Genomic DNA, 18,685 nt, shown 5'->3' on the forward strand with positions numbered 1-18,685 from the left:
TGCCCGTACTTGCAGGATATCTGGGTTGAGTTACCCAGACTCGGCATAGTATCAGATTAGAGGTACTCTCTTGGCATTTCCCTCCTTTTCTTGTTTAATGCTTTCCTCAAATTGACTGTAAGCTATAATCCTTACCAACTGAGAAAGCAGAGACCTCTGTGTTTCTCATTAATTCAGTGATCAGTGGAGACCACTCCTTGCTCCAGAACATTTGTGGAGTGCTGGTATGACCCTCAAACTGCTGCTGACTTGAACTCTAAAAGCCTAGTTTTTGTCTGTATGTGTACCAAGTTACAGTGTTCTCCACATTAGAATTTAGTGGTGATAAAAATCCCAAACATTCCAGACTGTCTAAACCAGGTGTCTTCAACACAATGTCCTCTACTTCCATTGTCCAAGGCAATGGGTATAGGTTGTTAGATAACATGGTTTTCTAATGATCCATGTGTCAGTGAAAACTGGGAAATCAGATGCGAGCCCCAGGAACACAAGCTGAGCAGGCAAACAGAAATTCCTACACAGCAAACAACAAGCAACAAGCTTACTGTAAAAAAATCAATAAATACTTGTGGTCTAGGATGAATGAATGAATACATGAATGGAATTTCCCGAGAAAGTCCTATTACCAAAACCATCAGCTTATTTTAGAGGTCGATGGAGAAGTAGGCCTGTTTCCCAGGAACTGTCAGAGCAGAATTAAATGTGCTTTGTGGCATTTCCATTCCGGGTAGTGAGTTATGTGGGACTGTTCCTGGCCTGAGCTTGGGGCCATCTGCAGCAGAAGGGGAGACAGGGACTGAGGGATGGTGCCGGGAAGCTGCTGCACCTAAGGTGACAGGGTTAAAACTCTCCCTGGACTTCAGTGATAAGGGCAGTCCTTTGGGGTTATCTTCTGTGTTTATCACTAAGAGCTGGACATTTTCTCACAAGCTGGTCGTGTTTATACCTCTGAGGATGAACCATGTTTGGCAACAAGGCTAAAGGTAGGACATATTTTTTTTCCACGACACACTAGACCCTGGCATCTACAATGCCAGTGTTTCTACAGCACTTTGTATTTAAGGTGCTTCAGCAGCCACGCGGAAGTGTGAAATTTGAAATCACAATAACCTGTGTGAGGGATTGTTATCTACACCAATGAGATGTGCAAACTAAGGTCAGAAAGGTAAAAGACTGCTTTATGTTACTTAGGGGCAAATAGTCAAAACAGGACTAGAATCAGTTCTCTGGACTTTCAGCCTGGTACCCCTTCCTCCAAGATAAGCCATTCCCAAAAGAAACATCTGCTCAAGGAGCCAGTGATGCTTAAAGCCAAATGCCTCTGGCCTTCCAGCGATGCAACCACTCACACTCATCATCAGCCACACCCCCTCCTGCCTCCTTCATCTTGAGTCCCTAAATCACCCGGGCTTCTTGGTACATGTGCAGATTAGACAGCCGAACATCAGAGGTTCTGATTCTGTAGAAATCTGTCTTTTGGACACTCTTACCAAATGATCTTGATGCACATTAAATTTTGCAAATTGTTGGTTTAAGGAATAAAGTAGATTTTAAAGGTCACTTGAGCCAGACATAATCTCAACTTTCAAGAATTCCCTTCGAAATCTGAGTGTACTACCTGTGACTGTTGACAGATCATCTGACAGTGACCAAGGGTGATTAGAGGTACAGGTCATGGGTCTGTGGGTGTTCCTTCAGTGTATTTTTTCTATCCCCTATAATGCCTGGCATGATACTTTCACCAGTACAATGCACAAAATAATAGCTTTTGAATGATTTAAAATGTATTTAAAACTGCATTTCATTCTGTTTTTTTTTAATTAAAATTTATGGTATAAATTTTCTATCTGTGGAATGAGTTAAATCTTTGTAGAGAAGTGTTTTCTGCATCCCAAAGAGGCATGGCCCACAGGACAAGAAGCAATGCGGTATCCTGGAGAGCCATGAAATTTCAGCATCAGAAAATATGGGTTCTCTCACATCCAGCTGTGCAACCTGGGTCATTCACTTAACCTCTGGGAACATTCATTTCCTCCTCTTTAGACCTAGAGGGAACAATTTACCTAATTTGTAGGTAATTGTGAGAAGATAAGGGGAAAAGCTTACTAAATGGCAAAGCTCAATGCAAACATAAACTGTTGTTATCATGATTATTGCAATTGCAGGAGGCCTGCACAAATGGCAGGGCTTGTGTATCTCTTTCCTCAGCAGTGGTGATGGGTGTGCCTGTCCCTTTTCACTTTTCTGAGATGCATGGAATCAGAACAGCTATCTCAGCAAGTGTGAAGTTTTGTGACCAATTAACAGGCCTACCTGTGGCCTGGACCAAAAGTCTGTACCTCCCATCACCCCTGTTCTTCATCAGGTGATCTGTCAACAATCATGTTTAGTATATCCATCATTTTGAAGAGAGTTTTTAAGAGCTGAGTCTGGGGTTTACTCTTGGTAGACTTGATGTCTTTTTGATGATGAGTTTTATTTCTGCAACAGGTTGATTACTCAACCTGATGGAGAGAGTAGTGGTAGACGTTGAGACCAATAGGTTGGATTGGCTTATTCCAAGATTATGGTTAAAGCATTCTTTTAGTCTCTAAGGGCATACCAAGTATGGCTCCCACCCTCTAGGAATTAAGCCTAGTGGTATGTACAAGTCATTCCCATTGGTCCAAAAACCTCTAAACCTGCCATAGTTGTGATTTCCAGTAACTGTAAGCTCCTATCTATGTCTGCAAAAGCTTATGAACACTCAGATTAGTGGGGTAGATAGCTTGATGCAACTCTCAGGTGCCTGGTGACACCAGCCTGTTTATTCCTAGCGCAGGAATCCCAGCTGGCTCTGGTCTCAACTTAGGATAGAACCCAAAGTGATCGCATGGGACTTCCAGGTCACAGGCTCCTGAGAACCCTAGCTCTGGGAACCACAGTGTGAGTGGGATGTCTACAAGCCATTACTTTTAATTCCTTGAGCCATCAGCCAGAAGATTTTTGGCTTAACACATTTTTGATGGCTAAGGACTCAGGTGTGGTGTAGAAGCTCTCTACCTGCTCTTTGTGTTTACTCTGTTCCTTTATCTCAACTGGTTTTCTGCCAAGACTCTTCCCCAGTTAGCAGCTAACAGTAAATTACATGTCTGGGATTCCCCCAGGGGTGAAGAAGTGAGGTATGTGTGAATGTGTGTGTGTGTCTGTGGGCATGGGGGTGTGTAAGTGAGAGAGGTTGATCCAAGTTCAGAACTAACTCCCTAGGCCCTGTGAATGGGCAGATAAAGAGTAATTTCCCCTGAGGGTCATGCCCAGCTTCAGAGCATCCCATCTACTCTAAGAAGCGATCAAATGGAACTGTGCTTGATTCAGGGCAGCTAATCTACAAGGGAGATTTTTTTCAGTCCACACCCCACCTTGCCTTTTGTTGCCTTTGTGGATTTCAGTTCATTTATACATGGATTCGGTTGCTTGTTAGTGTGCTCTGCAGTACTTCCCTAAGGACATAACTCTGCAGATGGATGACATTTTTTATTTTATTTTCTTAATATTATTCTTGGCTTTTTGGAGAAGACTTTTTAAAAATGATTATTCCTCCTGGTATTATTCTAGTTTCCAATTACAATGTGGGTATACTCTAGCATACTGCTATTTTGTAAATGGATGTGTATGCTTATTGTTAATTGATTCCCCAAACAGGCCCCAAATGCTTGCATTTAGATTGTGTATTATATTACTTGCATGCCACCAGGCTGGCCCTGTGCCAGTGGGGGCTCTATGCCTGCCAGAAGCACAGTGGACGCATCTCGTTTTCCCTGACACCTGTGCAAACCAGCTTGCTTGCCCTTGGCTTTGCTCTCTAGGGAGAACACCCTAGGAGGGCACTCTGTTGAAGAGATGTCCAAAGATCTGAGATTCTCCTGTTTTGTGTTTGTAAGAAAAGAACTGGAAAAAAATTTCAACCCTCATCTCTTAGACTACCCATCTTTTTGTGAAAACACAAAGGAAAAGTGAACTCTGGTCATAACATCTTAATCCCTGACCATCAGTGGCTGAGTCCAGACACCAGAAGCTTGAGCCATTCCTTTGTGAAGCTTTTTCTGGGATCCTAAGACAGTTAAAGTCCCTTCTTCTGGGCTTTTTCAGTGCTCAACCCCAGCAGTTATAGGCCCATTTTTCTTAAGAATTGGTCTATTTTACCTCTAGACTGTGAACTTGGGCTGGGATCTATTCACCAGTGTCTAGACAGACCTTGGCAGTTGGTATTGGATTAAATGAATGAATGAATGACAGAATACAAATGCTTCCATGGAGGGTATTATGCTGGAGTTTGACACTGGGTATGTGCAAATGATGGATATGTGATTTTTAAAAAGGATTATTATCTATTTTTAAAAATTGCAGTATTTAACAAAATCTACAAGCTAAAGTGTGCACATGGAGAATGTTTGTGTCATCTTTGAAGTGAGATGGACAATCACAAAGATGTTTCAGAAGTCCTGGTGTAACCCAGAGCTGTATGACGTAAAGGGTAACAGCTCCTTCTAACAATGGAATTCCAAGTTGGAGAATATCTTATTTTATAAGATGGGATAGGAAAGAGAGTGAATCTAGATGTTGTTCTCATTATTATTCTTATTTTTGAGGTAAACTATATACTTTGAGATGTCAAAGATAAGGTATGGCACCGATTTGGATATTCCTCTTCAAGGATCTTCTGCAACAGTTCCAATAAAGCACATTAGTCTTATAGCACTTGCCTGCTTGGGCAAGCTGTTTGTTTTCTAATTGTTCTTAGAAACCAGTGAACTTTTTTTTCACCACTATGAACTTAGCTAATATTCCTTCCAAGGGAAAGAGAGAGTACAGTTTTCAGTAGAATGCCCCAAGTCCCAAAGGTAGACTTTCAGACATTAGTCAAAAAGAAGAAAGCTCTGGGAGGGGAGGTTGGGTTAGGGAGTGCCAGGATTTACAAGTCCTAGCCAAGAACTGGTTGCCGTCTTCACCTCTGGGTGAGATTGGCCCTGGTCATGATAAAGCCCATCAAAAGAAGCTAGTTCTGTAAGTTGGATAGCAGCATGAATGTTTATGTAATGCTAGCCTGAGGTTTAATGCCACAATTAAAAGAATAACAAACTCTCCTGCTGAGAAGCCTGTTGGCCACTCCAGACCCTTTAATTCCCATCAGAAAACAGCATGTCACTTCCAAGGGTTACCCACAACAGGGTTTGCTTTGGAGACCTGAAAGCGTAATTGTTTGTTGGGGGGTGGGAGAAGGCTGAGGTCAGCCTGGCTGGGGTGGGGGCCTGCCCTCTGTGCTGATAATGGAATGTCTCGGAATTCCAGCCAAACCGAATCAGCCAGGGCCATGTCTCATGAGAAGTTGCTTCAGAAGGTCATTTTGTCTGCCCTGCTGCTGACTTGGGCAGCCTTCCCCATGCTAACAAGGCTCAGATGAATTCATGGGAAAAGCTGGGCCCAGAGCCCACTGTGCTTGGTGAGTTGTGCCTGCCACACCAAACTGTATGTTGTTCCAGGAGAGTAGGGACCTTGCCTGTCTGTTTCCTTTTGTGTGCTTGTGCCTTGCTCATGGATAGTACCATGAAAGAACCCATGGAAGAAAGGACTAGTGCTCTCTCCCTTCTTCCTCTAGACACTGATCACCTTTCAAGGTTCAGTGCACTTTCTCTGCTCATAGGAGCCCTCTCTGATCTCTTCCTTTTCAAGGTACTGTGTATTCTGGCGTCCCCAGCAGTAACTTGACCTCATGGCTAATCTTGGAGCTGGGGGAGATGCTTGGAGCCATGGACTCTACCTTACACTCTGTCTTTACTTTGCTATGTGGAGCACAATGTCTTTCACATGATAGAAACTCAATAGATGGTAGAAACCTATAACCCTAGAGTGGGAACGAATCTTCAAGATCAACTAGTCCAGTGGATTTCTATTTTTTTGCTCTTAAGCAGCAAAAAGAACCCTTTGTTCTTTTCAAAAGAGCTATTTAATGGTGTTTCCACAGAGAAGAAATTAGCTCCTTCTGGTTGAGAGCAGTACAAAGTTTTGGAAATTCCATCTCCTATCTTTCTTCCCCTAGTGCTGGTCCCTGGAAAAGTCACTTATCTGTTTGTACTTTTCATTTTACAAATGAGGAAGCTGAGGGCCATAGAAATAAAGTGACTTGGGAGATTGACACACTTATTTTGTGAGGGGCATCAGGTCTCAAAAGTTGCCCAAGTGACCTTTCCATTTATGACATTAAGTGACTTTTAGCTGAAATAATGTGAAAAAAAGAAAGGGAGTGGGAAATAGATATTCTAAAATAAAATATTGGCAGATATTCTAAAATAAAATATTGGCAGTACTGGGGTTTGAACTCAGTCTCAGGGCTGCAAGGCAAGGGCTCTACCACTTTTGAGCTATGTCCTTAACCCTGAAAATAGTTATTCAATGCATTCTGGATGATTTTGTTGAATTTGCTCCTCTCTGATCCTAGCATCAACACAGACTTGTACAAGGTATAGCGGAGCCTCTCTCTCCAAAAATAGTCCAAATGTTAGGTTTTGTAATTTTCAGAAAGAAAATTTTGGTGCAAATATCAATGATTAACCAAAGTACTTACTAATCCTAAAATTTCACACTGTCTATTAACTTTAAATTTTTAGCAATAGTAATTCCTGCAAGGTTACTGTGGTGGTTTGGGTGTTAGAGGGTGCTGGCCCATGGATACCTCGGAGGGAGAGGAAAGCAGAGTATGTCCTGCTTCATTTCTGAGAACAGTCTGTTTTAAATCCTTCTTTCCCTGAGCCCTGTTTCTGGTGAAATGTGGTTTTTTTGAACTATAAGCCTAATGTCCTCCTCACCCTATCCCAAGAGAAATCAATGTGTCATTAGTCTGAATCAGGTTCTTATTTGTTTCAGAGAATCACGGAAGTTGGTGTTGTCATTTTAATTTTTGGTAAGTTGCAGAACATATCAACTATCATTTGTTAACATATCAATTAGCATTTTAACATATATTAGTGACATGTTAATAGCTACTGTCTTGTGTAAGTAATTGTTTGTGGCAGATACTTCATGGGAGTTTTCCTACCTACATTTTGAGGGTATGAGTTAGGCTTTATTCCATCTTTGTACTCCTCATAGAATAAAGCCTTGCATGTCATAGATGCTCAGTAAAGTCTGATGACTGACAAATGTGTGTCCCAATATCACCCTGTGCACCAGTATTATACATCAGGTCCACCTTAGAGGTTCATCTGAGGCATCTATGGCACTGTCATAATAAAACAAATCCGTCTACAAGGTCTCTTGTACACTCACAGTGGGGGTCTACCTCTGTGGTCTCGTCTTTGGAGGAAATGTTTGTCTTTCTGTCTGCTGACTAATACTACTAGTCCGATTAGGAACAACATTTTAGTTTCAGAGATGAAACTCAGAACTTTGGGGTAAAAAGAGTAAGTAGGAGGGACATAAGGGCTTCAGGTTTTCACTGTTCTAGGCACAGAACTTTGGTGGGAGAGAGGGGAGGAGGGGAGATGCCATTCTCCCGTTTGTGGTTCTCTGTGGAAATTAGGTCAATCTTCAGCTGGTCAGGGGAGAAAGTTCTTCCATCATGAATATGGCTAGGGACAGTAAGAACGGCACAGACCTGATGAGTATCTCATTTTCGCAGGCCACCCCAGCAACATGACTTTGTGTCCCTACTGTTTGTGAGGTCACAGTCTTTACTCTTATTGGGGATGCTCTGACATATGAAGCTAGCAATATAAGCACAACTCACTCATCAATTCTTACTTATATGTAGGTAAGTTCTAAACACGCCATCAATCTTTGCCTTTGGGGCTACATTCAAACTGTTGTATATAACAGTCAACTTTCTAGTCAAGTCCCATTGACCTTGACTAATTTAGAGGGCGGTGTCAAGACCAAAGACAAGAAATATCATCACACAGTGGAATGTGCAGTATCATTCCAATGAAGTGTCATTACAATGAAAGCATCTTTGTCTCTGTTATACATCCCCCACATGTTCTGAATTCAACAATGTCGGAAATTTCTTATTCAGAGAGTTAGTGATAGAGCTTAAAGTGAAGATTCCTCTGAGAAAGAGAGCATCATGATTTATATTTACATTGGGGGTATATGGCAGGTTGGAAAGTTTTTCCTAGATCAGGTTTCGATTGAGACATATGCACAGAATTAGGCGTAAAGGCTGGGAGAGGGGTGGGGTATAAGATGGCGATGTGCCCAAGATGATGTCTGAAAAGAGAGCTAGTGTTTGTTAAAAGCTGACCCTGCTGACATTAGTAGTAGCCCTGTGATATAAACTCTCAGGATATTACTTTGATGAGGTTGGGGTGCAGCCATAGAACAGTGTAGCTATCATTGGATACCTCTCTGACTGGGGACTACATGGGATTTACCTAAAAGTTACTGACAGTAAAGTTCTTGAAAGCATTCTGAACTAGCCATGGCATTCATTGTTGAGAAATGATGTCTGGGAATTCCACTCTGCCTTCCCACCCTCTCAGTCCACCCCTCATTCCACTAATGGCCTTGTGATCTCATCCTCTAAGACAAACTCACAAGGCAGAGTGAGCCTGATGTATGTAAATCTTGTGCCCTAGCTAGACTCTCTCAGAGAGGCTGCCCTGAAGAAAATCTATTGCCCTAATCAATTACCAAACTTTCAAATGAAATAGATTGTTCTCTCTTGCTGGAAGACCATCAAGCCGTCATTTTTCTTGGTAATGAGCAGCAGTGCAGGAGGGGAACTGCACTTTCTCCATGGCATTGAATGAAGGGTTCCAGTAAACAAGTGCTGGCCAGGAAAGCTCGGAGTTACCTGCCAAAATGATGGAAAGGTATTTGGAAGTCTCTCTCTCTTATAACCTGTACTCCAACAAATTTCTCTTGACTCTTAGTTTGGGTCAGGCAGGTTGCTGGGTCTGGGAGATGAAAAACTGAGAAGTGTTCCTTCTCCATGGCCAGGGTAACTCCGCATCAGGCTTTCCTTCCTTGTTCTCCATTTCTTCCATGCTGGTCTAGTTTAGCTCTTGAGTCACATCTGATGACAAGAACTCATTTGGGAGTTTAACTTCCAACACCTGAGGGGGATTGGAATTAGTCCATTGCTAAGGGATTTTCCTTGGACATTAGCATACAGTCCCCAAGTAGTTCTCATTCCCCTAAAATGTGCTCCTGCAAATGCATCTGGGCTCCTGCCTCACTGTACCTGTTTTGTTTTCTCATTCCCTTTCGGGTTTGAAACAATGTCTCAAGTTTTAGTTGGCTTCCCTGGTCTCTGGATGCATACCTTTCCTGAGAGCTAAGAATTTAGTTTTCTTCCTCCCTCTTGCTATGGGGACCTTGCCATGAGTGGACTGATGATTCCGGTTCTTAATGCTACAACCCGCCTGTCTTTAACTATTGCTAATCCTCTAGGTGATTTCCTGCCATAGTGCTTTGCCTACCAAAGTGAACCCCCAGGTATTCAGATGGGGCCTGAGCCTTGTGTTGGATCTGTATTCTTCCAATGTCAGAGACTTTTAAAATAAGAGACCCCTTTCAGGGGGCAGTACTTCACACACAGGGAGAGTTTTTATGGGTAGAATTTGAGACTCTGGTTAATTTCCCTTTCCTTTTCTATCTTTCTCCTATTTCCTGCTTCCTCAAGTGGATAGCTTGAAACCCTAGCTCCACCTGCAGGCTCTTTCTGGTTATGGAACCTACCCATCTGGTGCTCACCTTACAGATGGGGCAATATCTAGACACTGAACAGGTAAATATGAACCTCTGTGACAAGGCAGTAAAAAAGGTGACTGCAAAGGGAAGTGTGGGAGCAAGCACAGGGAAAGGGCAACTTATTCAGTTCAGAGTAGGGAATGGGGCTAGGAATGTCACAAAGAACATACTTGAAGTGGACCTTTGAAGAAGGGTAAGTGTCAACTTGATGGACAAGGGTCATCTAGGGAAAAGTTACTGTGAGAAGATCCATCTCTGTATAAGAGAGTCTGAAAAAGAATGGTTAAACTACTATATGAATTCTAGAATTTCAGAGATTCACTGCCCCAGATTCTTGCCCCAGGAAGAAAATTCCCTCACACGGTAAACAGTTAAATAATAATGTAAGACTAGACATGATAATATGTTACTTGGAATAGAAACAAATGCCAAAGACCTGTCAATATTAAAATGACTTCCCCTTCAGGAGTGATCCAGGAAACAATGAAAGGGCAGTTAATGCAGGAGCTAAGACTGGGGACCTTTCTACTGGCTGCAAACTTATATAGTGTAGGTGGCTGCCTTCTTGGCCTCTGCCCTGTGGAGGACTCTATTGAATTTCCAGGAGAGGAGGAATGGAAATAAGAAGTCTTATTAAAAACAACAGGCTTTGCTGTGCATGTGTGAGTGTGTGTCTAAAGGCATATCTAACAGTACAGTGTACTCTGAGCCCTGGCTAGTGAAGTGTCCTGAATGCAAAGTGAGGGGAATGGCCTTTGCAAATGTCAGCTGGAGATGCTGTTCTGCTGTGCAAGTGGGACAGGAACAAGCTAGTGAGCTGTCACCTCTCCCAATAAGTTTCTTTTCTGACTTTGAGGATTCAGTTCCTTACTATGAGAGGGGTTCTGGGTTTCTCAATGCTTCTCTGTTGGTGGGGCAAACACCCAAGTATGGCAGGTATAGCTAAATGGCCCTTCGTTCTGCAGCTTGCTGGAGCACTGGCTTGGGTCACTTTCAGCAGGTAAGCAGGATGTGACATTGTGACATCCCATGAAAGAGTGGGAAGGCTACCCTCAGTAGGCACAGCAGGGTGCTTCTGCACTCCATTGGTGGCAGGTTGGGTTTGGGGGAGCTCCCTGTCATTGCCTGTAGGGGCTGCTTACAGGGGCTTGGGAGTGGGGAGCTCACTCTTCAGTTCTTGCTCCTTCTCATTCTTCTCCAAGCCTATGGTAAGCACAGCTGGGAGGCACAGGATAAACCACTGGGATCTGAATTCAAATTCCAACTTTTCAAACTACATCATTGTAAGGCATTTACTTAATATCACAGAGTCTTATTTTTCCCCACAGTAACAAGGGAATTTTAGTGACTACTGTAAAATATAGAAGTGGTGTCAGATTTAATTATGTGCCAGAATAATTATAAACAATACTTGGCACACTGTAAGAGGCTCTAAAAAATGCTTGCTTCCATGGCACTGATTTGTTTCACCCTACATTACCTTTTAGTGACAGAGCTGAAATAGGAACCCGGGAAGTATCGTGAGGAGGTAAGAGAGAAATACTCCAGGCTTAACTCTGCATCTAACCAGCTATGGGATTTTGGATAACACCTCGTCTTAGGCTTTGGTTTCTCTATCTGTTCAGCAGAGGATGGAGCAGATCCTCTCCCACTATCAGACTGTGTGCTCACTGAGGGCAGAGGCTATGCTCACATGGCTCTTCAGTGTCCAGGACACTGCTAGCTGACAGCCAGGGTTCAATAAATATTTAATGCACAGATACATGTGAGCCGAGAGGGAGCCTGATCTCTTCCACAGAGCAAAGCTCTGGAACCAAATGCCAACTTCCAAGTGTGATGGTCCTGAGGTCCTCTCTGCTCCAGTACAGCTTGTCCTCATGGTCAACTATTCATCTAATCTCTGCACACTGTTCCTCCTGCCTCTATCTCTTGTGCTCTCCTATTCCTCTGCTTTACCACTCTGCCACTGGGCTCAGAACCATCTCCTGTTTGGGGCTTTCCCTGAAAAATACCATCCTTGACCCCTCTCTTGCTCTGATCTCTGATGCTCTTTTCAGCTCACATCTCAGAGTGGGGACTTGGGTTACAATGTGACCATCTTGTGTGACTGTAACTTCCCTTTTTTACCTGAAACACACAACATTAAAGGTGCAAGGGATCACAGACGATGACTTGTCTGTTGTCTTCAATGTATAGGCTAAGATTTGCGATCAGGAGCTCAAGTGGCCTCCCCAAAGGCTGTGTGGCAGACCAAGTAGGAAAGTCAGAGCCCCCTACCACAAATCCAGGGAAGATTCCAATTTTCCTTTATCCTTAGAATTTTGTCATATTATCATCCTACCCTAAGGCTGCTGTGACAAATGATCACAAATTTGATGCCTTAAAATTTATTCTGTCATGGCCAGAAGTCCCAAATCATACTCCTTCTGGAGTCTCTAGGGAAGGATAATTTTTGCCTCTCTCAGCTTCTGATGGCTCCTGCATTCCTTGGATCATGGCGACATTATTCCAGTTTCTGTCTCTGTCTTCACATGCCCTCCTTCTCTATCTCTTCCAGCACTGGATTTAGGTCTAGTGCCCACCTATCTGGCATGATTTTATTTTGAGATCTTTATTTTATCTCAAAGACCCTTATTCCAAATCAGTTCACATTCTGAGGTTCTAGGAGGATGTATTCTTGGGAGTGGAGGGGCACACTTTTCAACTAACTACAGCTGGGTTACTGATAGAGCACTGCTGGTGAACGATCAGGCCCACGAGACACCAGAGGACAGTTTGAGGGAGGTCACTGGGGTGAATGGAGAGAAGGTTGTATTTTCTGAGAGAGAACAAAGTGAAGGGCAGGGTTTTAGGGGCTGCTGGGAGGAAGGCTTGTGGGAGACTTGAGGATGGGAGGCATCAGCCAGTATGTGGGCCAGAGCTCTGAGAAGCCCATGCCAGGCTTGGCACCTGGAGAGGTCTGCTCACAGCCTGGAGCTCCTATGGCAGACTAAGGGGTCACTGCAGTAAGCAGCGAGAGGAAGACATCCTTCCCAAAATGTCAGTTTTTCCAGGAAGGTGCTTTTTGTTCTGGGCTTGGCCCTCCCCAATCTCATTCTTCTGAGAGAAATCCACATCAGAACAGACAGGGGTGAGGGCAAAATGACCCTGTCACATGTCCCAGTCGGCTACTTGAGAAGAAAATGAGAGGGAAGGCAACGCTAGGCTTTGTGAAACACGTAGGCGGGCCTGTACACAAACATCGGCTCATACAAATAAACCAAACCTGGCCAAAAATAACAGAAAAGGCGACAGATGCTTCCAATTAAAATGTCAGCGTCTCCTGAGAAGCTGAGTTCTCACGTGGTGTGGGTGCTTGGGGGCTGAGAACTACTGGAAGGGACTGCATATGGAAATCTGTTTGCGTTATACCACGTCCCAGGTGCCACGGAAGACACTGGCCCGACCTTGCAATTCACACATTGGCTGCTTCTGGGATGCAGTGCTTGGATGCAGAGAAAAATCAGAAACTTGAGAAACAGAGTGGTTGCTCCCACTGAGTTCTATAGGAAGCGTGGTACCCGGGAGCATTCTAAGGGGATATTACTCGGTGGGCTTCCTCACCTCTCTCTTCTCTCTTCTTTTCTTCTGTCTCCCCATATTCAGCATTTGTTCTGAGAGGAAAATCAGTTTACATGAGTGACAGGAAGTCCTAGTGGGAAAGGCTGGCTATCAGAGGATGTGTGTAGGGGGCAGTGAAGGATAAGAATACCCCCATATTCACACACCTGGGTGGTGAGGGGAGCCTACCCAGTCACATCCTCCCCTATGCCACTCCTAAATCCTTTATAAAACTGTTCCTTTCACTTTTTTTTTTTTTTGCTATTTACTATTAGTAGTTCTGCATTCCCCTTTCATCCTTTAGGTTTTTTCCCCCAAACTCTTTTTCCTCTAGCTCTGGTTGGGTAACTTCTAAGGAAACCAGTGAAGGAGGTAAGGAAATTGTAGATGAACAGAAAGAAAGGAAACCAACATTGCTCTTTCCAAAATTTCACTATGTCATCAAAACCATTGAGAAGTGTATGTTTGAAAGAGTGCCTTATTCTAAGAAATGAATCTCCTTTTCCTAATTATTTTTATTATTATCATTATTAAAATAAAACCCACACATTATAGCTAAAGATCTACCTAGAGTAATGGCCACGGAAAGGAAGAACAATGGGGAAATTAATGGACTGAATCCTCATTTGTGTTTCTGAAAGGGAAGAAGATAATTTGCTAGTTTTAATAAGCTACTGGATTGAGTTGCTACCACAGGGCAGTGCTGCTAGGTCTGGGTGCCCACTTGGTAATGCAAGGTGTGAAAATCGAATATTTTTATGTGAACTCAAATACATTTTCATTTCTGAATGGTCACTATTACTAATCAGATAAGAGAAAGACCTATCTGCATAAAACAAACACATGATTAGTTTTGACAACAGAAGCTTAAACAGGATGTTAATTAGCAGCCATAGAGTTGGGAAGGTTCTGGATGGGAACAATTACACAGACAAACCCACAGTATGGCTACAATGTGCCAGGGTCCCATCCCTTACCATATGGCTGCAGTCTGGCAAATGGCTCGTTGGCAATTCATTACCATATCACTTGGAACTCAGGAGTGAATCGTTTATGATTAGCCAATTCATTATGCTATCCTTGGTAGCTCAAGGGGACCCTGAGGGCTTGCTTCCCCCCTCCCTCCTGTTATTTTAAGGACATATGACAGGGAAAGAACAGCCCTCCCTTCTTGCCTCAAAGAACTGTTTTCTGGAAAGTTTGCTGGAATTTAGATAGCATCTTTGAAAAGAAAATAAATAAGCAAAAAAACACTCCACAGTCATGAACTGTAGCCACAGCTGGAACTATTGGAACATTCCAGGAGTGAAAACAGAAATTTCCTCTTCCTTCTCTTCCTACTAAGGACACATCAGGTTACCTGTGAGTTCACTTTAACTGCAGCAAAAGAAGAGTGATCAGGGAGAACTAAGGACTAAAGACCATTGAATCAAGAGACAAGAAGCCAAGGTTCTGGAATTGGATCTTTTATTAACTCATTTTGGTAAGTCAGCCTGATCCCAGATCCTTAACCTTGGACCTGCAAAATTGGTGTAATTCTCTCTGTCTTATCTACTTCCGAGTGATGTGGGAGCACTGTGAGAGAAGGGTCTTAGCCAGCAAAATTACCCTGAATCCATGAGGCCAGTTAGACCAAAGCAGTTTAGCATGTGAGCCAATGGTGAGATTTATTTTTCAAATCATTAGCATAGGTAGGCAAGGGAGAAAGTGGCACAGCCTGTCATTGGGATCCACTATTAACGGGGTCTGCCTCTTCTGTCATTTAATATTTTAATTAGAGTTGCCAAGAAAGAATGTATGGGACTTTGCATTAAAAAAAAAAAAAAGATGACGGTTGGGCCTGAGAACTAATAGGAGCCTTTTTCACAGAGACAAAAGCCTGACAGAGCAGGTGGAATGCCTGAAGAGGAGAAAACATTAAGACGGGAATGTTACAATGGCAAACAACCCCAAATAGAAGGAACAGAACAGGGAAGGAGGACAAATAAGAACCAAACATGGAATTGGTTAAATAGTGTGATTTGCTAAGCACTTGGCTGGAAGGAATGCTGCACAATAAAGGGAATCAGGCAGTGAGCACAGAAAGATTTCATTTTGGTTAAGGAGCATAATGTGCAGGGACCGTTTGTAGAGCATCTTCCATGGCCACTGCAGCCCATCCCCCAATTCTATAAAGCCTGCCTCCAAGCAATAATTCAGGGATTAGGCAAGGGTCCTAGTCTCCAAAAACCAAAATCCATAAGCAACAATCATAAACACAATCACTTTCATGCATCATCAATATGAGTTAAAAGAAGTGTGCTTGCCACAGTCAACAGTAATTACAAATTTAATTAACTCTAATTTTGTCTCCTTCTTAGGACTTTTTAGGGACTCTGGGGAAGACTTTCCATGGCCCAGGTTTCTGGAAAAATCTGTACAGGGAACTTTAAAATGATGCCTTCTTCTACTTGTGATAAATTTTCTGGTAGCAAGCAGCAGAGGCATTAAAAAAGGACGGAATTTATTGATCATTCTTAAAAGCAAAAAAAGACACACAGGTCCTTATCAGAATCTTGCAGTTTGGAGGGTACCATACACAGAAAATCCAGAGACCTGGGTCTGGATTCTGGGATCCACACTGATGAATGCTGCAACCTTGACTGTGTCAGTTAATGTCTTTATTCCCCAGTTCTCTCATCAACACAGGGACTGTATGGTGAACTTTGCTATGTTGATGAGATGGGCTCTACTGAAATGTTTCTTGCAGCATAATCTTACTACTCCAAATGATGGCAGAGGTCAGTGTTGTGCCTTCACTTCAGAAATGTTAAAGAACAGATCTGGGTACCTTTTAGCTTGATCAATATGGCACCCATGATTCAGTTATGATACATGGGGATACTGTGAAACTTGTCAACAGCACAAACTCTGCATATGAAACTGTTCCCATGAGAACAAGGTTCTTCTGGTCTGTTGAGCCCAAGCAAACACCTATAGTGTGCCTGTGCTATGCTAGGCATTGGGGTACAAGGAGCAGAAAGAAGCAAGACCCAGCCCTGGAGGAATAAAGGTTCTGTGGGGACTTAGAGCTACAATAGGTAATTGTAGTACAAGGTGGTATGTGAAACAACAGTTTATCCAAGGGTTTCTCAACATTTATTCCTCAGAGATCATCTGCTTTGGAAAAAGTGGGGAGTTTGTTAAAAGACACATTTTTATCCCATCCATGGCTCCTGAATCTGAATCTCCAGAGGTAGAATTTGGAATATGCCTGTTTAACAAGCCCTCCAGGGGCTTCTGACTATCCCTAAAGTTCACTATGGGGAAAGTTAGTTATGGGAAGACACAGAAGGATAGCTTTTTGCCTTAATGGATCACTAATTGGAGCTCTGTGATCATCTATAGAAAATCCAATGATATCTAATACAGAAGACTGTTCCTTCTAAGATTGTAGAGTCTATATTTTTCTGGGAGCCAAAAAACCAGGATATTATATCCCAGGATAAGGGGAAACAGAGCTGGAGTTCATTCCTCATGATGGTCCTGTTCTACCCAAGAGTTGCTGGCTTTGTCTTCCTGTCACTCTCTTTTCCCCAGGACAGATGCCACTTGACCAACCCAAAGTCTTAGCCCTGACCAAGACTCTGGAACCATTCTGATCTTAGGAAGGTTAAGCAGCTCTGAGGTGTCTCTCATCTCTATCAGTTTTGCCCTGACCATGAATTCATTCTCAGACCTCAGCTATGTCCTCTGTACTTATTCAGTGTCCTGGGACCTCTCAGTTTGCCAGAGACTGTTCTTTACCTGCAGCTCTGAGAATGGAGACACTGCCATCCTCTCTACCTGGCAGCATGGCACAGTGCAGAAAGAATTGTATCTACAGAGCAATGTACACATTTTCCAGAGAGATGATATGTTTATTTTATAGGTATGTTTTAGGGATTTAGTTAAATTCACAAGGCTAGTAACCGACAGATCCAAGTTTCAGATTAGAGTGCCTTAACTCGACTATAGTGCCACAGTAATAGAGTCCCTTAGGGGAATGTTCATGGATGGGACACAAATGAATGGTCACTTTGAGGTTTTTGGGGTGTGTTTAACACTTCTAGTGGCCTTTGACATCTTCGGTGAGCCAGTTTACTAGAGTAGAAATGGCCTGGCATTTGAAGTCCCCTTTGTTCCTTACTCTCTGTGTGATCTTGGGCAATTTTTAGCTTTCTTAATCCTCCTTTATTGGTAAATGGGATAATAAACTCATACCAGAGGATATTTTTGAGTAGATTGACTAAAAAAGTACAACTAATGTCATTGGATCAATAAGTGTCAGCTTCTCTACCATTTCCTTATTCTCCTTCCTCTATACAGGGAGCCTGAACTCTTATCTCATCTCATCTCACCACTGCATTGGAGGTTCCAGGGACTGCTGAAAATGCTTCTTGCTGTATTATCTGACTGGCAGTGACCTGGCTTCCAGATAGTATCTGATCCCTCTCTTCTCACAGCACTGTGGCAATCCTACTTCCGCCTAAAACTAAATAGAACCTGGTGAAAAGGCAGGAGTGGCACTACCTAATCTTGCTAGTCTGTTTGTATCTGACACTGACCCCTACTGCTCTGCACCTTAGCTGGGCCCAGGAGAAGAAACTGGGAATAAGGAATGTGTCATGGTTCTGTTGCCATGTTCTTTCTTAGGTAGATGGAAAACTGGGCCCATCTGCTAAAGAGTATGGACACTCTGGCATCAGTGTAAAGCCAGGATTTCAGGTCAGAAAGTATTTTCATAGCAACCCAGCATGTCAGAGAGACACCAGTGCTCCTTGGAGTGGGTTCAAATATAGGGCAAATGGCCAGGAGGAGTGGTTATTTCTACAAAGGATAATTTCTCTCACACTGTATTCTTTCTCTCTACATCCCCCTTTATAAAAATAATAAGTAGCCAAGCATTATCAATTTATTTGCTGCTTCTTGTTATTATATTATCCATGATTAGCTCACTGGAGTCTAATTTGACTTGAGTCTTGGTAGGAAAGCACCATCATTGGGCACAGTAGGACTTTTGTGAGCAGGGCTCATGGTGCTTAATTAATGCACATGGAGAGGTACAAAGGAGAGGATGGGGAATGATGGGTGCTTCAGGCTTGCTGAGTTGCAATGTCCCTGAACATTCATTATTTCATTTGATAGATATGCTAGCTAGCTCTGTCTTACAACTAGGATAGCTGTTGTCATCTCCATTCTATACACTGGGAAGTGAACTAAGCTCAAATCATAACCCAGTGCTCAAGATAGGAATAAAAGCCATATGTATATCCTACTGGTCCCTCTTCTCCAATACGCAGCATGTCCAAGGTTACTTACTGATCAATGAGTTTAATGC

The 18,685-nt window shown here is 43.0% G+C and overlaps 1 protein-coding gene and 1 long non-coding RNA gene across 5 annotated transcripts in view; one reads left to right on the forward strand and one right to left on the reverse strand.

Moving 5' to 3' along the window:
• Window positions 1–18,685, reverse strand: part of Slc14a2 (solute carrier family 14 member 2) — a 445,690-nt gene that overhangs the window by 152,563 nt on the left and 274,442 nt on the right. The window lies entirely within an intron of this gene.
• LOC141422479 (uncharacterized) overlaps window positions 1–18,685 on the forward strand; it is a 119,765-nt gene that overhangs the window by 53,479 nt on the left and 47,601 nt on the right. For 2 of the 4 annotated variants that reach the window (XR_012447046.1, XR_012447043.1), the window contains exons 1-2: window positions 7,747–8,846; window positions 14,672–14,809. This is a non-coding gene — a long non-coding RNA (uncharacterized lncRNA). Of the gene's footprint in view, window positions 1–7,746; window positions 8,847–11,213; window positions 11,255–14,671; window positions 14,810–18,685 lie in introns of those variants that run through there. The other 2 variants (XR_012447044.1, XR_012447045.1) reach the window with 2 other exon arrangements.

Source organism: Castor canadensis, chromosome 4 (genome assembly GCF_047511655.1).
Source record: "Castor canadensis chromosome 4, mCasCan1.hap1v2, whole genome shotgun sequence".
In the NCBI taxonomy this organism is placed as follows: Eukaryota; Metazoa; Chordata; class Mammalia; order Rodentia; family Castoridae; genus Castor; species Castor canadensis.